Below are 26,450 nucleotides of genomic sequence, written 5' to 3' on the forward strand. Positions count from 1 at the left end.
ATAAAAAAAATTGCCTTAATGCAAACCTCTACCTTAAGGTAGAGTTTTGCCTTCAGGTATAAGTCAAAACTCTGCCTGATCAGGTAGAGTTTGAGGCTAAACTCTGCTTTGCGAATCCAAACTCTACCTTACTATTTTTTTTTAATTTTTGACTAAGCGGGAATTCGAACTCGGAATCAAAGGGTTTTTAGCGAAAGATAAAAATTAAAGACCACCAATTTGAGGGCCAAAAATTAAAGACCAGTGCCTTTGAAGCACATTCCACACAAAAAAATAATCCAAATTATCTCAAGCCCAAATATGATTTCTAGTCATCAGCCCGCGACACTCAAATTTACCCATTAACAAGAACTCTTCAATTTCACCAATCTAAGCCCAAACATCATCCGGTCCATTTAACACTGGTATCCTAGGAGTCAGCATTTGGGAATCAAACTTCAACAAATTGATTCAACAGAAAGCTGCTACACTAATACATTTCAACCGAAAAACAAATCATAGCAATCAATTATCCATAGAAATAAATTGAAGCATGACTTGAAACAGTGATAAGAGTAGAAATGGACCTCAAAATGTAAAATAGCTCGTTACTTTGCTTCAATGAACCGAGACCGTATCTATTCTTGTGCCTATATGTATTTGTGAATGTATTCTGTTTATCAGTAAGTGTGTATCCTCTAAACTAAATATTAGAGTGTTGGATTTTGCATCTTTTACTGATATAGATTTTTAGAATGATTAGTTGTTTAGTTGTAGGAGAAGTCTAATAGTTGATTTAGTATAATATTTAGTTTTTTAGTTTTAGTAAGAGTTTAATACTTTTGTTGTAGGAGGAGTCTACTATTCTATTTATGTATCTATATAAAGACTTATAATTAATAAAAATATATATGAGACAGTTTTTCATTCATATTTTCTACCTCGTTGCTTCCATCTCTCTCCAAAAAACCATAACAGTGCTATCAACGCCTTCATTGATCTTAATGGGTTGTAGCATTCATTGAAGAACTTTTGACAACTTTTAACCCATACCTATTTTCAACCAATTTTAACCCGTGCTTATTTTTAATGCTCAGGGCTATTTTCAACCTATTTTAACCCGTGCTTATTTTTGACGCTCAGAGCTATTTTCAACCCATTTTAACTAGTGCATCTTTTTAAAGCTCTTGGCTATTTTCAACCAATACCAATTTAAACCAATTTTTAATTCATACTATCTTTGACCTTATTTTTTCAACCATGACAAGCAATAGTCTCTCTTTGAATGTCTGACAAACCTTCACCAGTGAAAACTATCATATTTGGTCAGTGAAGATGAAGTTAAGCAATTTTACAATGTATAAGAATAATTCTCTTTCATTCGAAAATAAAAGTTACACAATTACTTTCAATCGACGGAATAGAAAAATTGTCATGGAGAAATACCTGAAGCATGCGATGAAAAAATGCAAGAAAATTGAGTTCAAGAAGAAGAAGAAGAAAGACTCATGTTATCGATGTGTGCAATTTCAAAAACACTCATAAAGAAATCCAAAAACACATTGCTAGAGTTGAAATTAAGAAGGAACAACTTTTCTAGATTGCAGCAACAGAAGCAAGGAGGAGTGTTTGATTTTGCATCTGTTATTGCTACAGTTTTCTAGAATAATTAGTTGTTTAGTTGTAGGAGAAGTCTTATAGTTGATTTAGTATAATATTCAGCTTTTTAGTTTTAATAAGAGTTCAATACTTTTGTTGTAGGAGGAGTCTACTACTCTATTTATGTGCCTATATAAAGGCTTATAATTAATAAAATTTATATGAGACAGTTTTTCATTCATATTTTCTACCTTGTTGCTTGCATCTCTCTCCCAAAAAATCATAACATAAAGAAGTATTTAAATTACTATATTTTTCTAATATGAAAGTAATTTTTAAAGAGAAAAAAAGTGAATTATATTTCGCTAACGAGGTTTGTTCTTTATATAAGATAAGATAAGATAGATAGATTATTTCGGTTCACTTCCATTTTAAAAGAGATTAAAAAAATGAGTATTAAACTCTTAATCTCTACATTTGATCTTATACCTGTTGGTTAAATTTTTGCCGCGCATCATGTAATTTCCAAAAAAGTTTAAACTAATAAAATGTTCCTCAAATTTAATTTCTCCAGCAAAACATGCGAGATGGCCTCCGTTGGTTATCTTCTTGTCTCCGTTGATTATGGAATATAAAATTGTCTTAGTGATAGAAAATTTTCTTTCCCGACAAAGTGTATGTTAACACCTCCTTAAACACATATAATACCACATGACACTTTTTCAAAGCTTTTTGGGAGAGTGAACACACGTACATAGCATATAATGATCAGAGAGGCTTTAGCACTTGAATGCTATAGTTCGGGAGTAACACAAACAAGACATACTTAAGTATGAAATTAGTAAAACCGTGATAGTTTAGGGGATTTTGATCTATTATCTAAATAAAAAGGGAAAAAGGTTCAAATTTATCCTTATACTTTGCAAAAAGATCTAAGATTGCTCTCTATTAAAATTTGGCTCACTTAGATCCTTGCCGTTAAAATTTTCAATTGCAAATGCCCTTATTTACTAACATGCCTTAGATTGAGACTAATTTATCTTTAATTGCTGAGTAGCATCTCTTTAAAGATTAACCCCCCCCCCCCCTCTCCTCATATGAGTCGAGGAGGAACTATCATTACGTTATTGTTGTGAGCCATTTAACGGCTTGGACTCCATCGAATGCGGGTGACGGTTTTCCAAGTGTTCAAAGCTTAATGTAAGTTTTATTTTTTAATTTTTGCACAATTATGATGGACAATTGGGGGTAATTATGTTTTGGGCGGGATAAAAAGTGTGGTTATTGAGATTAGACAATAATAAGATTCCTCCTAGAGTTTTAAAACTCATTTGTAGTCTAAAGAAGGAAGTTGATGCCTTCAATAAGAAATGTTTGAAGATAAAGGTGGTTGATCTTGAGAATTTTTTTGGTACGTGATGTTAGAGGGATAGAAAACTTGAAAGGAAATGATGTTCTTCAACTTGAATGGAATGTTTTGACGAAAAAGGTTGTTGATTCTGAGAATTCTCTAGTTCGAGATTATTAAGAATATAATTAAATAATAAAAGTGTGCTATCTCAGCTTAAGATTTTAGCTGAAATGTTATACACTTCAATATGGTATCAGAGCAGACACATGTCCTGAAATTGAATCTCACCGCCACTCGTTATCAAAAAGAATTTTCACATATTTGGCTTATGAAAAAATGAATCAGGCCCCACGTGAAGGGGAGTGTTAAGAATATAATTAAATAATAAAAGTGTGTTCTCTATAATAGTTTGAGCTTTTAAATGAGATGGTCATACACTTCAACAGTAATATTGGACCTATAGAAAAGTTAAATAAAATTTAAAAGTGTTCAAACTATGACTTGTGATTGTTATGTTGTGGTGTTAATTCATTGGATTCATCGCAACTTAGATGATCAAATGACAATGAGTATATTGGGTTATAGTTGTTAATTGCTTATTGTTTTCATGTTCCTTTTGTATGGCAGCATTTGTAATGTGTTGAAGTTATGTAATTAGATGTCTTTGGATGAAAATTCATATTTGTATGTCATTGTTGCCGTTGGATATTTGGGTCTGGGTTGCGGGTCTACCATGTGGACTAAACCGACCCGGTTATCTTAAGAGTGGGAGCTTATGGTTGAAGGAGCGTTGTATAGTCGGACACTTTGTAAGAAGCCTAACAAATTTCGATGTCACCATTGATTCGTTAGCCTAGGGGACTGTTAGTCATGAAAGAAAGAAGTGACCAATAAAGAAAGCGTTTAAATTGTATCCGGTATGTATAAACGTTTTGACTTGATATAAGAACTCTGATAGCAAAAAGGGAATGAGTTAAACCATGCGATGAAAGGAACTTCGACATTATATGAAGTAGAGGAGTTGAAGAACCGTTAGGGTCGACCAGATGACTACCAAAAAAGGGTTAATACTCGAATATTACTGGTAGATGAGAACATCCTTTAAAAGGGGGGAAGAACAAATTCGGTTCTAAGATGAACTACGATATTCCCCCGAAGCTCAAAGAGGAAAATATCTTGAATTGAATGAGACAAAATTCGAGATGAACCGATATGTCAAGAATGTGCTAAAGAAAAGTGAGAATAGACTAAATGCAGGTATATCATAGGGAAAATATGGAAAAGGGAGTGTGATAAGAGGGTGAAGGTCTAGCGAATCAAAGAGAATAAGTTTCGTCAATGCGATACATTGTGTTTCCGGGCTATGATTCGAATCGCTTTCACCGGAAGAAATTTTGGTTACAACTAAATATGCGATAACGTACCCCAATAGGTAGCGGAGGAGGAGTAGGAAGGGCACTGTGGTGACCGAGGGGATAAGTATAAGAGATAGTCGGAATTCTTAACAAGAAATTTTAGCACGAGAAGAGATGAAAGTTTTAAAAAAAGAGGAAAAATTATAGGAAGTTCAATGATCTTCAAAGGAAAGGAAGATAGTGTGCCTATGGATAGCAAAACAGCAGTACTGCCTGAGATTAGGAAGTACCTCGTAAGTCGTGAAATTCCAAGTCGCCGGTTATATCAATTGTAAGAGTGTATAACATAGAACCATATAAACAACTGCCGTGATGAAATGACTAACAGAATGGTGCAAGGACGACGAAGATTAGTGTCACGACCCAAACCGACGAGCCGTGACGAGTGGCCGACCACTACTGACCAAGCACCCCTTAGACTCGTAGTTGCATCTTACTGAGTAACCTGGTGGCCCATAAATAACTTACAACTGAGCTATCTTGTCTCACAGCAAATAACGCCGCAAATTACGCATCGAGAACTCACAGCCAACGCATACATATAAACATAAGTGCTAAGAATAGCAGTGCAATCCGACTAGGACGCTACATATACTCTACAACAAAAATAAGAGTCGACAATGCTACATAACATCCCAACTACATACCACTATCTACAGACCTCTATGGAATACAAACTATCGAAAAGGCAGGACAATGCCCCGTCATACCCATATGTGCACATATCAAAATAGCATACCAAGGGGGCACGACTTCCGATGTTGGAGTGTGGCGAGGGCGGGGAAAACCTACGGCGGATCTTCAGATTGACTACCTGAACCTGCGGGCATGAACGCAGCGTCCACAAGAAAGGACGTCAGTACGAATAATGTACTGAGTAAGTAAGGCATGAAAACAACATAATATGGGATAGGGAGCGTAACAAGACATAAAGAGATAACCTATACATCTGACTGCCTCGTAAGGCAAATACCATGCATGCTAACTTTATTTTTAAAAACAACAACATCATAAATATATACAAGTAAACTATCCGGCCATATAGGCACGGTGTTATCATCATTAGCCCGCGTCCGGGCCTCCCACGTCTGGGGTAACCATCTTACGCCGCCCATTATTGGTGTCTGCCCGGACAAATAGGCACGGTGTTATCATCATATCCATAAGCCTCCCACCGAAGTGGTATCTGCCCGGACAACTAGGCCCGTCATACATAAACATAAGCATGTATGAGAGCCCAATCAAAAGCTACAACTCTATTGGAGTGACGTAAGGTCGGTAACCTCCGATTATCTTATGGAACAATCATCATCGTTATATCTCACCTTGAAGGAACACTTATCATAAGGTGAGGTCAACAACAATAAGTAAAATCAAAGAAATCATGGAACAAACTCAGTGAATCTCATAATAGCATTAAAGTCATAAGCTTTGGAATTTCTAGAAGTAGGATCATCATCATCATTATTATCGTCAAACATACTCATCCGTAGTATCATAAGGACTCTAAGAATCATGAATCTCTAGCTTTTGGAAATAAGGACATTATGGAAACATGTATGGGTTCATAAGAAAGGAATCATCATTGTCATGACGGTCATCATAGAAAACACCTTGTCTTTAACATCATAAGAAGCTCTACGAATCATGAACTTCTAACTTTTGGAAATAAAAATGTTATGGAGAACACGTATAGGGTTGTAAGAAAGAATCATGCCTTTAAAAAGAAAGGGACTAGCCTTAAGATACCTGTTTGGTCTCCTACTACTTAATGCTTACTCGTAAATCTATATTCAAGAGAATTCATACTATCGTTAGACTTATCGTTATATGCCTATCTTAAGTCTTTAAATTAAACTCCTTTAGAATCTGTCAAAATTTAGGCAGCATCTCCCTTGTTTATATCCATAGCCCAAAATCGCAATACCAATAACCAATACAACAACAACTCCAACGCCAACAACATCATTATCCATACCAAAATATTCCATAAAACATCCCACACGATGTTTATCCAATTCCTCAACTAGCAAATATCATTATACGGTCATTTAATAGCTTTACCTCCGTAATAAACCTAAATCAATATCAATAGGGAAAGATTCATACCGTGCTCTTGCTAGAACTGCAATATCTTTAATATCCACCTTGAATCCGAGCCAAGATTTCTCGCAATACGATATTATAATCGCAACTATATGATGTCCAAACCCAAATCTGGAGATTTCACGTAATTTGCGCTAAATTTTATGAACGAAAGTTGGAGGAATATTCCAGAAAGTTTGGGGAGTTTAGAGGGGTGTTTGAATGAAAAATGAGGGGGTATGCCCCCTTTTATAACATTCTAGAGTCGGATTGCACCGACCTAGGATTTGCTCAGCGCGTTCGCACCACCTTGGGGAGCGTTCGCGCTGAGTTAGCTCTTGGCTCCTCTGCGCGCTTGCGCCACCTCCAGACGCGTTCGCGCAGAGTTAATCTCGGCTCTGACAGCCTGTTTTAAAATGCTTATAATGGTCGATTCCGATGTCGGATTGATGCACAGTTTGCTGCATTGGAAACTAGACTTCCCGGACTTCAATTTAGGCTTTTCCTTTACCTCAAAACTCTTCATATTCTAAAAGATATTCTTTCCCACAATTAGACCAGAATTATCATACGAAATTTGCCTAACTTTTCTCCAAAGTTCCAAAAACTTGACCTCCTTAATTCACTTGTTCTTCAATCTTTCCATGACCTATTGCATGAGCTTAAACCCTCAAAACCACATATATCCTCGACAATAATTTTTGTGTCCACAATTGAACAACTAACGCCTAATAAATCTCACGTACAAAACTACGAGGTGTAACAATTAGGATGTCAGGAGAAGAAGAGCAAGAAGAATCTCAAGAATATTAGTGAAAAAGTAGCTGGGGAGGAAAACTATGGTTGAAGGAGCATTGTATAGTCGGACACTTTGTAAGAAGCCTAACAAATTTCGATGTCACCATTGATTCGTTAGCCTAGGGGACTGTTAGTCGTGAAAGAAAGAAGTGACCAATAAAGAAAGCGTTTAAATTGTATCCGGTATGAATAAACATTTTTACTTGATATAAGAACTCTGATAGCAAAAAGGGAATGAGTTAAACCATGCGATGAAAGGAACTCCGGCATTATATGAAGTAGAGGAGTTGAAGAATCGTTAGGGTCGACCAGATGACTACCAAAAAAGGGTTAATACTCGAATGTTACTGGTATATGAGAACATCCTTTAAAATAGGAGAAGAAAAAATTCAGTTCTAAGATGAACTACAACATTCCCAAGCTCAAAAGAGGGAAATATACTGGATTGAAGGAGCCAAAATTCGAAACGAACCAATATGTCAAGAATGTGCTAAAGAAGAGAATGGACTAAATGGAAGTATATCATGGGGAAAATTTGGAAAAGGAAGTGTGACAAGAGGGTGAAGGTCTAGTTAATCAAAGAGAATAAGTTTCGTCAATGCGATACATTGTGTTTCCGGGCTATGATTCGAATCACTTGCACCAGAGAAATTTTGGTTACAATTAAATATGCAGTAACGTACCCCAATAGGTAGCAGGAGGAGTAGGAAGGGCCTGGAAGATGACCAGGGATAAGTATAAGAGATAGTCGGAATTGCTAACAAGAAATTTTAGCACGAGAAGAGATGAAAGTTTTAAAAAAGAGGAAAAATTATAGGAAGTTCAATGATCTTCAAAGGAAAGGAAGATAGTGTGCCTATGGATAGCAAAACAGCAGTACTGCCTGAGATTAGGAAGTACCTCGTAAGTCATGAAATTTCGAGTCGCCGGTTATATCAATTGTAAGAGTGCATAACATAGAACCATATAAACAACTGCCATGATAAAATGGCCAACAGAATGGTGCAAGGACAACGATAAGGAGTCGAAGTAGAATGGAGGTTAGTTTAAGTCTCAATTAGTCACTGGTATAAGAGAGCCAAGGACTTAAGGAGAGAAACATACTCGCATTAAAAGGAAGTTGTGACTAAATGTGTATGAGATGGAAAACCTAAGAAACGGTAATCACCGAGGATAATAAGACGTTAGCAGGAAAATACTATTGTAGATTACTAAGTGCTACTACAGGCGGAACCGATGAAAATTTGCTCGAGGACCTAGTAAGGAATCCAGCTAAGGAAGTTAGAAAGAGATGATATTGTATGTATATAGGATCAATTCGTACTAGATGAATAACTCAAGCTAACGTCCAGATAAGCAAGCAAGGAAAGGTAATACATCTAAACAAGAGAGTTGTCTACTAACAGAGAAATAAAGAGCAAGTCAAAAGGATATAACAATTAAGAATACTCGCTAGATCGGCAGAGAGCCATAGTGATCATGAGCCAAGACCACCTTAATGAGAACAGGACGATAGTTGGATATCAGTTGACCACCAGTTACATACATGAGGACATGAGGATATGAAACTAATGGATGAGTTCGACAAATATTTAGGAGAATATAAGAAAAGACTGCTGCGCCCCTAGTATAGGAATATGAAGATCAGAGTCTAAGAGAGGACGACCATTTCAAGGAATCAATGATAACATCGTAAGCTCGCAAGCTACAACATTCGAGGACGAATATTTTTAAGGAGGGAAGGATGTTACACTTCGTACTTGCGGAGAAGCACTTATCAAATTTGAGCATAAGTATGTTGAACTATGGCTAAGTAAAACAACTTTGGAGTATAAGGGACGAAGCGTTATTAAGTATATTTTAGGAGTAAAGGATGCATGAGGAATTCTGGAAGGTCCTATAAGGAATTGAGTGGAAGGAGTCGAGTTAGTATGACTTTGGAAAAAGATGAGCGTTACATTGAACAACAAAGTATGAGCCAACTTGGGGAAAGAATATCTTTTAGTATATGAGGAGTTTTGGTGTAAACAAAAGCCTAAATTGAATTTCATGAAGTCTAGTTTCCAACGCAACAAATCGCTCGTCGATATGACATCGGAGTAAAGAATTATGGACGTTACAAGTTAGGCTCGCAGAGTAGAAACGCGCAGCTACAGTGTGCGACACGCGCGCTACAGTACCTGAAAATTCTAGGTCGGTGCCAACCGACTCTAGAACTATAGAAGTTCATGATTCTCAAAGTTCTTATATTGCTAAAGATAGGTATTTCCTATGATGATACTGATGATGATGATGATCCCATTTCTAGAGATTCAAAGTTTACAGTCTTGATGCTATTATGAGATTATTGAGTTTATTTCTTGAATTTCTTGATTCTATTCATTGTTGTTGATCTCACCTTATGATAATTGTTCCTTCAAGGTGAGATATAGCGATGATGATTGTTCCATAATGTAAATCGGAGGTTACCGACCTTACGTCACTCTGATAGAGTTGTAGCTTTTAATTGGGCTCTCATGTATGCTTTACATATATGTAAGTATTTTCTCACACCGTGCCTATATGGCCAGGCAGCACCACTACGGTGGGCGGCTATGGATAATGATAATAACACTGTGGCTATATGATCGGGCAGCACCAATATAGTGGGCAGCTATGGATGATGATGATAACACCGTGCCTATATGGCCGGGCAGCACCACTAGTAGACGGCGTGCGATGGTTACCCCCGGGCGCGGGCTAATGATGATATTATGTTTGATATGCATGAAAAGTGTTTTCTTTAAAAAGCTAAGCATGCATGATATCCGCCTTACGAGGCAATCAGATGTACAGGTTATCCTTATCTCATGTTATGTTCTGTATCTCTTGTTATGTTTTTATTTATGCCTTACATACTCAGTACATTATTCGTACTGACGTCCTTTTATTTGTGGACGCTGCGCTCATGCCCGCAGGTAGGCAGGGAGACGGATCGGATCCTAGGTGCTTTATCGGCCAGTTCTTAGGAGCACTCACCCACTTCGGAGTTGCGATCTACATTGGTATTGGTCTTTATGGTCACTTGTATTCTATGTAGAGGCTCGTAGACATGTGTGTACAGTTAGACGCTTCATAACCCTACCGCTTCATATTGTTGTATAATATTTTAGTAACCTTGTCGGCTGGTGATGATGGGCATAGTTGTTGAGGATTATATAGAGATATGCCGTTATGTTGTGATATATGTCCTTACAGATTATGATATCCATGATCTATCTTTATGGTCCACCCAGAAATGATTATGAGATGTCTGCCTAGAAGTGCTCGGTATGTTAGCTCCGGGTGCCCGTCATGGCCCTATGGTTAGGTCGTGACACCTTCCTCTTCTCGGACCAGAACGCCACTTACCGCAACCTCAGATACTGCCAGATAAGAATGGTTGCTCATTTTCCTTCGGCATGTGCAGCAAAAGAGGAATCGACAAGTGCCGCTTTAGATCTTCCAAGGCTTTCTGACACTCCGGTGTCCACACGAAGTCATTTTTCTTCCTCAGCAATGAAAAGAAACAGTGATTTTTATCTGAAGACCTAGAAATGAAACGGCTGTAGCTGCTATTCTTCTGGTCGACCTTTACACTGCCTTCACATTGTTCACTACTTCGATGTCTTCAATGGCTTTGATTTTGTCCGGGTTGATTTCAATCCCCCGGTTCAACACCATGAAGCTCAAAAACTTGCCTGACCTAACTCCGAAGGCACACTTCTCGGGGTTCAGCTTCATAGTGTACTTGCAAAGTATATTGAAGGTATCCTGCAAATGCTTTAAATGGTCCTCTACTTCCAGGGACTTAACTAACTTGTCATTAATATAAACCTCCATTGTCTTCCCTATCTGTTCTTTGGACATTCGGTTAACTAGGCGTTGATAAGTTGCTCCGGTATTTTTTAATCCGAATGGCATTACATTGTAGCAATAAGTCCCATATCGGGTTATAAAAGAAGTTATCTCTTGATCCTCCGGGTCCATCCGAATCGGTTGTGCCGGGTAGTATCGAGAAAAACTTAACATCTCATGCCCGGCCGTCGCATCGATCAATGTGAGGCATAGGGAATGAATCCTTTGGGCATGCTTTGTTCAGATCTTTATAATCAACACACATTCTAAATTTATTACCTTTCTTCGGCATAACGACGACATTAGCTAACCAGTTCGGGTATTTAACCTCCCGAATAAAACCTATTTTTAAAAGCTCTGTTACCTCTTCTTCGACGAAGGCATGCTTTAATTCGGCCATTGGTCTTCTTTTTTGTTTGATCGGAGAAATTTTTTTATCGAGGCTGAGCTTATGCGTCGTTACCTCCGGTGGCACACTTATCATATCTTTCTATCCAGCAAGTGCACGAACAAGATAATTTGTTCCAGCTCCTCTATAATAGACTTGGTTGCGTTCGAATCATCTGGTAGTACAAATGATCTCGGCACGCCAAAATCATCTTCTTCGAAGCTCAGGCTCATCTCTGCTTCATCCAGGCCTGCATTCTTTAATTTCTATTTAGTATCTTTTCCTTTAGTTGATTCAATAGCTTTTTGGACCGGTTCCTTCAGGATGAGGGGGGCTTCTTCGACCACGAATATCTCCCTTGCTGCGTGTTATATCCCGCATTTTGTGTAATCGGATAATTCAAGACAATCGCGGGAAGACAATAAGCAAGGCCACATTTTATTTTGTTTGGCATATGAGCTGCTTGTGAAAAATTTAGATGTGGAATTAATGAGGAAGGTCAAGGGCATAAAAGGAAATTCGCAATGTGACTCGTGGAATTATGGAGAAAGACGAAGGGTAAATTTGGAATGTTGGAGATTAGTTTCGGAAATTACAAAACATGACCGGTAGCTAATTGGGCTCAACAAAAATCAAAAAAAGAAGTGAGGCCCAAAGTTTAGGGGTGGCCGGCCATGAGGCCATGGCCCAAGTCCATGGAAATTATTCCATGTGACAAATTAATAAGAGGGATTATTATATATTAATCAAGAAGCTTCAAGAAATTAAAGAGAAATCAAGAAGAGAAAGAAAGGAGGCCTTCGACGAAAAAGAAAAAGGAGAGAAAGAAAGGAAAAAAATTTTGGAGCTTCTATATATATATATATATATATATATATATATATATATATATATTCCATAATTGTGATCTCCACATATTCTTAGCAAGTTCAAAGTGCTTCAAGGTGACATAACTATCTAGGCAAGAAAGAGGTTGTGGAGGCAAGAAGAAGTTAGTGGAAGAGGTAAGGATTTCATGTTTTTACTATGTTATAGAAAGTTATATATGTGTTGTGATATGTGGAATTGTATGAGCATCATGAAATTGTGGTCGTGCAAGTGTGTGCATGGCCGTGCATGTGTGTTGTGGTGTGGACAAGTATGAGTTAATTTTATATGGTGTTCTAGTTATAGTTGTTATGGAATCTATATTGGAAATGAAAGACGAATAAAAATTGGTTGAAGTTGGAAGGTGGCATGTGGCCGTGTGTGTTGAGAGTGTGTGACCGTGCATGTGTGGGCTAGTGTGGCCGTGTGGTTATGGTGAGATATGGAAGAAAATGAGTTAATTCTATTTAGTGTTTTGCTTGTTGTTATGTTGTGGACTCTATGTTGTTAATGAATGTCTAGGAACCTTAATAAAGTTGTAGTAATGAAGACTTGTTTTAGAAGTTATGTGAATGGAATGTAATGTTCTTGTATGTATGAAAGGTAATATGATTAGTATGGTGTTGTTGGAATGTAGATTATGAGGTTGTTATTATTTTCATTGAAGTTGGAAAGTTTTTGGAAGAAGTAGTAAATTGTTTGAGTGTGGAATTGTTAGTGTTGTTGTTGGAATTGTGGTTAATAGTTTGGCCGGGTTTGAATTCCCGGATTGTGTTTGATGAGAATTTGACTAAATTGAATGTCGAGGATGGTATATTTACAGAGGAAGTGCTGCCGAAATTTCGGTAGCCAAGTGTTTCCTTAAGGTTCCAACTCTAAGAATCCTAATAAGGGTTTTGGTAAACATGACCAATTTGCAGATTTTGACGAAATTGCAACGTGAATTTGGAATAGCTAAAGGAGCGAAAAGAGGTATGTAAGGCTTTCCCTTCCTTTCTTGGCATGTCTTAGACGTATAGGCTTGATTTCGCGCCTCGGGGACTTTCCTAACTCTAGAAATCCGCGATTGAAAATAGTTACTATTCATTCAGTAAGATTGAACCAAAAGTGCATGAATTGCGAAAGAAATGTCCAACACCTAGAACTTGCAAGGATAAGACCCGATTACCCTAAGACCTTCATGAGTAACGTCATGACACGTAACATATGTAGATGATATACGTTGCTATAAAAATGAAAGTACGAAATGTTAGACCATGGTTGGATAACCCAATCCTATTATAGGTAAAGACTATTCTAAAGACTCTAAGTACAAGGAATTATGCCTTATGACCCCGATGGATGCGTGTGCACCCGACATACGTATAAGTATATGATATCAGAATCAGAGTGCTATAGACGCTGATAAACATACATGATATAAGCATAAGTATATGATAGCGAATCGAGCGCTATAGACGGTAACCGTATATGATATAAGTATATATATATAGGACACAAAAGAATCGAGCGCTATAGACGACGCCGGTATATATATACGGTAGGAGCATATGTATATGATGAAAGAGCCGAAGGGCGCTATAGACGCCGATATTCATACATGGAATTTTCATATATTTACGGGGAAAATGGAGGTAATGGCGTAGCGTTATATACGCATATCCACCGATCGGTTAGCATTACATGATTTGATATCGTCCGACGGGATGCCCGGACGCGGGATGTGTATATTTATGGTTAAATGGATCGGTGCCGACGCCTCGGCAATATAATATATTCTATTTCTATGTATATATATATATATATATATATATATGTGAGTAAGAAAGCTAAGAAAGCACGGCATACGCAAGGGCACTTATATGTACGGGTTATATTTCTATCCCGAACATGTCTTTGTAATTCTTTTACGTCATTATACATGATTTATGTTTTCGCAGATTACTATTCATGCCTTACGTACTCGGTACATTATTCGTACTGACGTCCCTTCTTGTGGACGCTGCGTTTCATGCCGCGCAGGTCAGCAGACAGGAGGATTTGATCCTTAGGAGCCCTACCTGCCGTACTTGACGTCCGCTCCGTTGTCCCGGAGCCTCATCTCTGTGGTACTCTTTTGTGTATATATTTTTTAGCACGACAGTACTCGGCTCTTTCTATGTATAAATGCACTATGTCTAGAGGCTCGTAGACAGATATGTACAGTCAGTTATGTACAGTGAAATATGCGGTATTTTGGCATCTTAATGCTGTTGTATGAAGTGATAGTGAAGCTAACTGGGCTATGTTCATAATAACGCTGCTAATGTTAATGTTCAGTTCAAAAAAAAGAAAAGGCACTGTTCATACGACTTGTTAAGAGGTACAGGTATAACGATAGGTAAGGGGTGCTCGGTACAAGTATCGGGTACTCGTCACGGCCCCTAGACGGGTCGTGACACTGCGGGTTGTTCACCACGGACAGTCTTTATCCCTTTCGGAGTTAGGAATTTTAACATCTGATGTAATGTCGATGGTACTTCCCTTATGCTATGAATCCACGGTTTGCTGAGTAACGCATTATACTTCATCTCTCCCTCGATGACATAGAACAACGTTTGCTGAATAGTCCTGTCGATGTTGACTGGCAAAGAGATTTCTCCCTTAGTAGTTTCACTTGCCATATTGAATCTGCTGAGAACCTGAGCTACCGAAACAATTTGGTCCAACAGCCCCAGTTGTTCTACTACTCTCCATCGAATAATGTTGGTCGAACTACCTGGGTCAATCAAAATACGTTTAACTTAAGATTTAAAAATAAGGATAGAAATTACCAACGCATCATTGTGTGGTTGAATGATGCCTTCTGCATCCTCATCATTGAAGAAAATAAATCCTTTGGGCACATAATCCCTGGTTCGCTTCTCTCGAACAATTGAAACCTTTGTCCTCTTTATCATCAGTCGATGTAGTGTATCCGTTCCTCCTATTATTATGTTGATAACGTGTTGTGGCTCTATGGGCTCGACCAGTTTGTGGTTTTCCCTGCTTTTGTAGTGTCCTTTGGCCGGGTCGCTCAAGAATTTGCGAAGGTGAACTTTTTAACAATCGAGCCACCTCCTCTCTTAATTGGCGATAGTCCTCGGTCCGATGGCCATGAGTTCTGTTACACCTCCCGTTTTTGTAGCAAGAAAGTTCTTGGCTTATGGGTGGTTTATACCCTTAGTATGGAAATTCGTGCTCGAGTTTTGGGATATTAAGTGCCTTACCTCCTGTGTACCAAAGTATAAGTATGCGTTCTTTGCAATACGAGAGGATTAGAAATTAAACGAATCGAATCGACGCGAACCAAGGCGACTCAGGGATTTAAGAAACCAGTGCACATTGACGGTGCATAGGGGCTGGCCGTCGACATGTCGACGAGCCATCCCTTCACATCGTCAACATGTTGTGGCCTCTGAATTTGAGGGTGGCTGATTAACGGTTCAAGTCGACAGCCGTCGACGTGTCGACGGGACCGTCGACCCGCTCGTCGAACTACATCACTAGGACCCTTTGTGTCCACTTATATATAAATTCCGCTCACATTTTATTTCTCATTTCACCACCCTCCAAATCATAGAAAACCTTAATATATCTCCTCTCAACATTTTCTATCAATTAGTTAAGTTCTCCCAAGATCTGAGCCCCGTAAAATCCGAGCTAGTGAAGAAGAAGGTTGTTCTTAGGGTTTCATTGAAGTTGTGAAGCTTGGAAGTTGGAGTTGAAGTTGATTCTTGGTTCTCTAGTCCCCTCAAGGTATGTTTATGGTTCCTACCTTGTGTTTGAGTTAAGTATCAAGAATTTTAGTGGCTTTAAGTAAGGAAACATAGTTATGAAAGTAGTAAGTTGAATAAGGGTCACGTTGAGACGGCGGACTGTTTTGGGAAAGGATTTGGAGTAGAATTGATTATATTTTGATATGTAGGAATTGATATTGTTATTGTTGAAGTTGTTGTTGATGGTTGGGTTGAATTGGAATTGAACGATTATTAAGTTTACAAAGGAGATGCTGCCCGAATTGCGTAAAGTTGTAAACTAGATTAAAGTTGGTATATGAGTACGTTCTAGTCTAATAATTAGTACCTGGTCTTGTGTGTAGATTTGCCAAGCTCGGGATAGTAGCATTGCTAGCTTGAAAAGCGAATAAGGTATGTTGAGGCTATCCTTTCTTTCATTTTGGCATGATCTTATGATATGAGCGAACAAACGTGTAAACGAGCTTCCATATTACTCTACTCTTAGAACACTAGGAGGACTCCAATCTTTTGTGATCCTATACTCCTTGTTAAGATTGTTCCTTCTGTTCTTAGGTCCTGAGATTTCTTATATTGATGATGTTAGCTCAAAAAAATGTCTCTCGAAGGTAGTACGACCTTATGTCACTCCGAGAGTTCTAGTTACTCATTATATGTATGCATTGCATTCATTATACATATGCATATTGACCCTTGACCAGAAGGCGTTATATACGCGTATATTATATGTATATGGGGTACGGGAAAAGGGATAGGCGTTATATACGCATTACTACCTGATCAGCTGGTGTACAGTGATGATGATGATGATGATATATGGATCGGGCCGTACGTTCCTCGGCACTAACATATGATATATGGATTGGGTCGTACGTTCCTCGGCACTGACATATGGGATATGGATTGGGCTGTACGTTCCACAGCACTAACAATTATATTATGACCTATGCATATCATACGTCCCTAGAGGCACTTTCTTGTTATATAGAGTTATACAGATGTTTCCAGATGTTCAGCCACAGATGCATTCAGATGTTGAGATTAACTTTCATAATTCAGATGTCTCTCATGGTTCTTATGTACTTGATGTTCTTATGCCTTACATACTCGGTACATTATCCGTACTGACTCCCCTATTGCTCGGGGGGCTGCATTCATATTCGCGAAGTTCTCGCAGTGACAAGAACGGGCGGTCCCGGCTCGGTGGGTGCTTTCCTCTCGCGACGGTCAATGCGCTCAATTTGATCCGGAGCTACTTAGATCATTTTGCATGCCATTTTGAGATGTATATGTATATATATGGGTATGGAGGGGCCCTTTCCCATCCTTTCTACATCTTTCTATTCCATTAAAGGTCTGTAGACAGTTGTAGGTAGTTGGCACGTGATGTAGCCTTGTCGGCTCCCATTCTTTTGTGTATTGCATATTTAGCGGCCTAGTCAGCTTGCACTGTTATTTTCAGTATATATATATATATATATATATATATATACATACATACATATACACACAGATGTTTGGTAGTTCTTAATGCATAGTTCTTGATGTTGTTCTTGTGTAAGTCAGCATGGTTTAGTTATGAGTCATATGGGCCACCTAGTTATTCAGTGATGTTCAAGTATGAGTATAGGGGTGCTTAGTCAATAGAGGTCAGGCACTCGTCACGACTCATCGGTTAGGTCGTGCCAAGTTCCATGATATTCACACATCATGCTTGGATCTCTTTGAGCTGGATCCGATCTCAACGGCCTCGGCCACCTGGCATCCTTGATATGGCCAATGGCCGAGACAAGATCTGTGGTGTTAATGTTGAAGTTGTACTCTGATAAACTCGGACTGTTCCCTTCATTAGTCGACCCACCGGCATCACCTCGAAATAGCAAACCTTGACTGCTCGAAACCCGATCAGTTCGTCGGTTACTCCTGCTCGAATGATGACTAGAATATTTTTTCCTCTATTCAATCTGAAGCTGGATTTCTCCAATTGAACATAAGGTCGGTATCTATCCTTTGACGGCCTCGCCTCTGGTTCGGACATCCTTCTTGAACTTTCAGAACTCTTGCTTCTGTTTACCGGACCTGGGGGAAGCTCAAGTTGATCATCCCCCATCCGAATCTTGGATTCGTACCTATTATGGACATCAGACCAAGTTACCGCCTCGTACTCCAACAGATTTTCTTTTAACTTAAACGGAGCGGTGGAGCGTCGAGGGTTGAGACCATTAGTAAAGGCTTGAGCGGCCCAGTCCTCCGGGATTGGGGGAAGTTCCATCCGTTCCTTTTGGAACCTATTCACGAACTCTCGAAGTAATTCATTATCTCTTTCAGCAATTTTGAAGATGTCCGCCTTCCTTGCCTGCACCTTCTTGGCTCCGGCATGTGCTTTAACAAACTCATCCGCGAGCATCTCGAAAGAAGTGATGGAATGTTCGGGTAGGTGGTCGTACCAAGTTAGGGCCCCTTTAGATAGCGTTTCATCGAACTTTTTTAGTAGCACCGATTCAATTTCATTTTCCTCAAAATTGTTACCTTTTATGGCACAAGTATGCGATGTCATCGTTTGCGTCGTAAGTAAACTAAAGTAAGCTCGGAGAGGTCATGGAACCCTTATAAGGTTAATGAATACTCTTAACAAGAGTCAAGCAAATGCCTAAAGGTTCCGGGACCAAGCAAATCGAAGAAAATAAATTTGTCGAAAAATTTGGAAAAAAAAAAAAGTTGGCAGAATTTTGGGCAGATTTTTAGTCAACTTTGGAGGGGTATATCTCCTAGTATATTAGGAGTTTTTAGGTGTTTCAAAAGCCTAAAATTAAGTTCGTCGAGTCTAGTTTCCAACGCAATAAACCGCTCGTCGATAGGACATCGGAGTAGAGAATTATGGACGTTACAAGTTCAGCTGACAAAGCAGAAACGCGTGCTACAGTAACCGACTTGCTACAGTAAATGCTACAGTGACCCCCCCGAATTTGACCCCTAGATAAAGGGTAAAAACCCCTTTTTTCACCAGATTCTACTCAGATTTTTCCAGAAAAACCCAGGAAATAGATGAGGGAGGCGAGCCTATCATAAAATTGAGTGATTTTTAAGCGACGGAGTATTAGTTTAGGTTCGGATAGCGCGTGGTCGTGATTCTAGTATTGTTGTGTGGTGGATTCTGGTGGATTCAAAGTGGGTATTGGAGATATTGCTATTTCAACGAGAATAAGGTATGAATCTCTTCTAATTACGTTAATACCGGTTTATTCGCGAAGATAGAATGGTTAAATAATTGTATAGTAAGTTGGTTAGTTATGGAAGTTGGAAAACAGCGTGTGGGCTGTTTTATGGAATACTTTGGTGTTGGAAATGATGTTATTGATGTTGGTATTGTTGTTGTTGTTGTTGGTTGGTTGTTGAATTGAGAATTCGGGCTAGGCATATAAACAGGGGAGATGCTGCCCGATTTTCGGCAGAATATAAAATAGTTTGATTTCAAAACTTGGAACAAGTGTGCGATAAAGAGTCTAACGTTAGTGTAAATCTTCTCGAATGTAGATTTACGAGCTCGGGCGGATAAACATAGCCAATAGGAGGTCGAGCAGGTATGTTAAGGCTCGTCCCTTTCTTTCAAAGGCATGATTCCGATGTTATGACTTCATAAATGTTTCATATCTTCCTTGTTTTCAAAAGTTAGATGTTTATGACTCCAAGGCATAATTCCTTTCCTAATAATTCATAAATGTTTTCCAAAATGTTCGTATTTTCTAAATCAAGAGATTTATGGCTCCGTGAGCTCTTATGATAACAACGATGTCCATGTTTTCACAATCATAATGATGATGTCAAAGATGGGAATATTTTCCTACGATGATTATGATGATGATGATTCCGTGTTTAAAGGTTTCAAGTTTACGATTTCAATGACGATATGAGAATGTTGAGCTATTTCTTGATTTCTCAATTTTATTCATGGATGATGACTATTTTTAAAGATTCCAAAGTATATGAATTGATGCCTTATGAGATTTATGATCCTATTCTATGTTTTCTCTTGATGTTATTCTTCATTGATAGTCTCACCTTATAATAATTGTTCCTTCAAGGTGAGACAAAGCGACCATGATTATTCCATAATATAATCGGAGGTTACCGACCTTACGTCACTCCGATAGAGACATAGTTTTTTTTTGGGCTCTCTCTGCTTATATGATATATATATATATATATATATATATATATATATATATATATATATATATATATATATATATATATATATATATATGGGGAATATGGGAAAAAGGGCGAGGCGCTATATATAGACGCATGGCCACCGATCGGTTGGTATAATATGACATGATATCATCCGGACGCGGGATGCCGCACGGGACATATATGGTTAAATGGATCGGAGCCGACGCCTCGGCAACATGATATGTTCTATTTTATGTGTACATGAACAAGAAATGTTTTTCAAAGAAAGCTATATGCATATATGTATATATGGCATCCTCCCTAAGAGGCATGATATTATGCGCAATGTACGATATATATATGTAAATGCTTATGACAGGTGTGCGTTGGCCGGTGAGTTCGGCGATGTCTTTTATGTTGATTGTCACCCTTTTATCTTACGATATGCTCTATATTTCCGTCTCGTTATTATTCATGCTTTGTATCCCTTACTATGTTATTGTTCATGCCTTACATACTCGGTACATTACTCGTACTGACGTCCCTTCTTGTGGATGCTGTGTTCATGCCCGCAGGTAAACAGGTAGACGCGTCTGATCCCTAGGAGCTCCACTAGCGGCACATTGAGAGCGCTCCAGTTGTTCCGGAGCTTCAGTTTATCGGTACTACTCTTGTGTACATATTTGGGCACGGTGGAACCCGGCCCCTACTTGTGGATATATGTATCTTATTTAGAGGCTCGTAGACAGACGTGTACGATCGGATGTTTCACAATCTTGTTCGTCCTTGTTGTTGTATAATATGTTGGTAAAGCTTATTTACATTTGTTTACGAGTATGCTATTGATGAATGTATGTTGAGTAAAATAGAATAGGGGTGACCGTATCATCCATATGGCCCACTCGGTAGTATGAATAGAATGCGAGATAAGAGGTGCCCCCGGTATAGTAGTATCGGGTACCGTCACGGCCTCTAGTGGGGTCATGACAAAAGTGGTATCGAGAGCAGTTCGTCCTAGGGATTGTCTACGAGCCGTGTCCAGTAGAGTCCTGTTTATGGGTGTGAAGCGCGCCACACTTATAAACGGGGGAGGCTTCGAGGCATTTAGGAATAACGACCTTCTTTTATCTTAGATCGTGCGATAGAGCCATGTTATCGAGGTTTTCCTATTCTTTTCTTAATCGTGTGTTATGATTTCGGCAATACTGTGAGAGAAAAGCTACGGCGGACCGAAAAGGGCAAGACGGTGGCTGGAAGAAGAGTTGAACGGGAGCCACCGGTGGAGGTAGAAGAGGACGAGTCTCATAACGAAGTCCCTCCTCAGACTTCTCATGCTCCACCCGTGTCAGCAGAGCAGGAAAGAGTTTCAGCTCCAGCCCCAGTACCTCCAGTTCCACCGCCGGCGAGCTCCGGCCGGCAAATAACGAAGTTATTCGAGTTCGACCCGAGTTGGTTGCCGCGCAAGCTCAGCGGCAAGGTGCGGGCCAAGGTGACAGGGCGGTGAGTGCAAGAGCCCGTGATTTTATCAGTCTGAATCCTCCAGAGTTTTATGGGTCGAAACCCGATGAAGACCCGCAAGGCTTCATAGACGAGATGCTGAGGACGCTGCGGATAATACATGCTTCGGATACGGAGTCAGTAGAGTTGGCTTCGTATAGATTGCGGGATGTAGCTGTCCAGTGGTATAATGCTTGGATATCTTCGAGGGGGAGCAAATGCACCTCCCCCGGTTTGGCAAGAGTTCACGGAAGCATTCTGCGACATTACTTACCACCGGAGGTTCGACGGGCCCGAGCCGATAAGTTTCTGAATCTCAAGCAGGGGAATATGAGCGCCCGGGAATACAGTCTCTGTTTTAATTCTTTAGCCAGGTATGCCCCAGCCATGGTGGCTGACATGGGGGATCGTGTGCATCGATTCGTGAGCGGGTTGGGGCCACATTTGGTTAAGGATTGCTTGACGGCCTCACTCCAGGATGGGATGGATATCGCTCGTATTCAGGCCCATGCCCAAAACCTGGAGGAACAGCAGCAACCGCAGAGAGGTGAACGTGATTCTGATAGGGGGCGCAGAAAAAGGGCCAGATCTTTCGGAGCTAGCAGTGAGTATAGAGGAGGACAGACACAACAATATTCTAGGTATTCAGGCCAATCAGTGGCTAGCGCACCTCCTCGATTCGCGAGTAAAAGATTTGATCGTCCTATCTATTCAGGACCAGGCCAGAGTTCTAAAGCTTCAGGGTCCCAGTATAGAGCTGATTCTAGCAGGACGAGGCCACCCCTACCACGATGTACTCGGTGTGGCAGGCCACACTCTGGACAGTGTCACCTAGATACAGGTGCTTGTTTTGCCTGTGGTCGAATTGGCCATTTGATGCGTGATTGTCCACTGAGGAAGGATGGAGACAAGGCTCAACCCGCCGGATCGGCAATTGGTTCATCATCGTCAGTGCGCCCTTCTGGACAAACTTCCTAGACTCCGCAGACCGTGGCCGAGGCAGAGGAGGAACACCCAGTTCAAGCGGCCCTCAGAACCGTATCTATGCACTGGCAGGACGGCAGGATCTTGAATCTTCCCCAGAGGTGGTTACAGGTATATTATCGGTATTCTCCTATGATGTGTATGCGTTGATTGATCCAGGTTCTACTCTATCATATATTACTCCTTATGTTGCTAACCGCATTGGGATGAAACCGGAGCCAATTACACCGTTTGAGGTGGCCACACCTGTAGGAGACCCAGTAATAGCCAGGCGGGTATATAGGGATTGTGTGATCGTAGTTTGCGATCGTCGTACTACTGCTGATCTACATGAGCTAGAGATGCTAGATTTTGACGTCATTATGGGAATGGACTGGCTAGCCTCCTGTTACGCTAACGTTGATTGTAGAACAAAGGCGATCCATTCCGATTTCGGGGGAACCAGTGTTGGAATGGAAAGGCAATGCGGCGTCTCCGAGGGGTCGATTTATTTCCTATCTCAAAGCGAGAAAGATGATTGCCAAAGGCTATATTTATCATTTGGTTCGGGTTCAAGACATAGAAGCAAAACCAACAACCCTTCAATCCGTCCTTATAGTGAATGAATTTCCAGACGTGTTCCCAGACGAGCTTCCAGGTTTACCGCCAGAGCGGGAGATTGAGTTCACTATTGATGTGTTGCCTGATACTAAACCCATATCTATTACTCCATATCGAATGGCCCCCCAAAATTAAAGGAGTTAAAAGTGCAATTGAAGGATTTGCTCGAAAAAGGTTTTATTAGGCCAAGCTCGCCGCCATGGGGAGTGCCTGTGTTATTCGTGAGAAAGAAAGATGGTTCCTTAAGAATGTGTATCGATTATAGGCAATTAAACAAGGTGACCATAAAGAATAAATACCCCCTTCCAAGGATCGACGATTTATTTGACCAACTGCAAGGTGCCAAATGGTTCTCAAAGATAGATCTAAGATCAGGGTACCACCAAGTGAGGGTAAAGGAAGAGGACATTCCAAAGACAGCTTTCAGAACGAGATACGACCATTATGAGTTTCGGGTAATGTCATTTGGCCTGACCAACGCTCCGGCGATATTCATGAACTTGATGAATAATGTATTCAGGCCTTTCCTAGATTTGTTCGTGATCGTGTTCATTGATGACATTTTGGTGTATTCCCGATCAGAGGCGGAGCATGCAGACCATTTGCGTACTGTTCTTGGAATCCTTCGAGCTCGGGAGTTATATGCCAAATTCTCAAAATGTGAATTTTGGCTGAATTCTGTGACTTTTCTGGGTCACATTATTTCCGCTGATGGTATTCGGGTAGATACGCAGAAGATTGAAGCTGTGAAGGATTGGCCAAGGCCTACAACGCCTACAGAGGTCCGTAGTTTCTTGGGTTTGGCCGGTTACTATAGAAGGTTTGTAGAAGGATTTTCTTCCATCGCAGCACCATTAACGAAGCTGACTCAGAAATCGGCTAAGTTTCAGTGGACGGATGCGTGTGAGCGCAGCTTTCAAGAATTGAAAAATAGGTTGACTTCGGCCCCAGTCTTGACACTCCCCGAAGGATCGGAGGGCTATGTTATTTACTGTGATGCTTCAGGTGTTGGACTAGGTTGTGTGTTGATGCAGCGTGGCAAAGTAATAGCCTATGCCTCACGACAATTGCGGAAACACGAGAAGAATTATCCGACTCATGACCTAGATTTGGCGATAGTCATTCATGCATTGAAGATATGGAGGCATTATTTATATGTGTTCATGTTGATATCTATACAGATCACAAGAGCCTACAATATATCTTCAAATAGAAGGAGAGTTGAATTTACGCCAAAGACGATGGTTAGAGCCTATTAAAGGATTATGATGTTGACATTTTATACCATCCAGGGAAAGCAAATGTGGTAGCGAGATGCTCTTAGCCGTAAATCTATGGGTAGTCTATGTGACGTGCGGCTAGAAAGAGAGAGCTAGCTCGGGAACTTCGTGAGATTTGCCGGCCTAGAGTTCCTTGAGTCCGTTTGGACTCTAGTAATACGGGAGTTTCTCTTCGGGACTTGGCTGTCTCATCCTTAATGGAGGAGTAAAGAAGATGCCAATACGAAGACCCCGTGTTAGTTCATTATAGGGATATGACTTTCAAAAGGAGAAGTCACCATTTGACGTGACACCGGATGGAATCCTCGGATATCGAGGAAGATTATGTGTTCCTAATGTGGTAGGGCTACGACGACGATCTTGGAGGAGGCACATTATTCTCGTTATTCCGTCCATCCGGGGGTCAACAAAGATGTATCATGATCTTAAATATATATTGGTGGGATGGCATGAAAAGGATATAGCGGAGTTTGTGGCCCAATGTCCTAATTGTCAACAAGTTAAGATGGAGCATCGAAGCTTGGGAGGATTTCGCAAGCTATAGAGATCCCAACTTGGAAATGGGAGGCGATTAATATGGACTTCATTACAGGCTTACCTCGTTCCCGGCATAAGTATGATTCTATATGGGTGATAGTGGATAGACTCACAAAGTCCGCCCATTTTCTGCCGGTCAAAACGACACATACAGCAGAAGATTATGCAAAATTATATATCAAAGAGATAGTGTGACTCCACGGTGTTCCGGTGTCTATTATTACGGATAGAGGAGCACAATTTACGGCTAATTTTTGGAGGTCCTTCCAAGAAGGTTTGGGAACGCAAGTGAGACTTAGTACAACATTCCATCCACAGACTGACGGGCAGGCGGAGCACACTATCCAAACCCTTGAAGATATGCTGAGGGCATGTGTGCTAGATTTTGGAGGCAATTGGGATGATCACTTGCCACTTATTGAATTTGCGTATAACAATAGTTATCACTCTAGTATTCAGATGGCCCCATATGAGGCTCTGTACGGGAGGAAGTGTAGATCGCCTATTGGATGGTTCGAAGTGGGAGAGACAAAGTTAGTGGGCCCAGATTTGATTCAGAAAGCAGTAGAAAAGGTCAAGCTTATTCAAGATCAACTACTGACAGCTCAAAGTTGTCAGAAATCCTATGCGGATAATCGTCGGCGAAACTTGCAATTCAAAGTTAATGATTGGGTATTCTTGAAAGTATCACCGATGAAAGGCGTGATGAGATTTGGCAAGAAAGGGAAGCTTAGTCCTCGGTATATTGGACCTTATGAGATTGTGCGCAAGGTAGGCCAAGTAGCTTATGAGTTGGATTTGCCTCCAGAATTAGAATCAGTCCACCCAGTGTTTCACGTGTCCATGCTTCGCAAGTGTGTTGGAGATCCTTCCAGGATTGTGCCTACAGATGATGTACAAGTCACTGAGAAACTGTCCTATGAGGAAGTACCTGTTGCTATTCTGGATAGGCAAGTCCGAAGGCTTAGAACCAAGGACGTAGCTTCAGTCAAAGTCCTATGGAGGAATAATAACAGGGAAGAGATAACCTGGGAAGCTGAGGAGGACATGAAATCTAGATACCCGCATTTATTCCCACCCCCAGAAGACGTGCAGACAGGGCCATCAGCACCCTCAGGTATGTAATGCTTCTCTAAAGTGATTTCTTGGTCGTGTGTGGCCAGTATGGATATTGATGTTGTAGCCCGGTGAGGCGATTATATGTTTTGGGTTGTTGTGACAGGATGGTAGTGGTACAATTACAGG

This window comes from Lycium ferocissimum, chromosome 8, assembly GCF_029784015.1.
Source record: "Lycium ferocissimum isolate CSIRO_LF1 chromosome 8, AGI_CSIRO_Lferr_CH_V1, whole genome shotgun sequence".
In the NCBI taxonomy this organism is placed as follows: Eukaryota; Viridiplantae; Streptophyta; class Magnoliopsida; order Solanales; family Solanaceae; genus Lycium; species Lycium ferocissimum.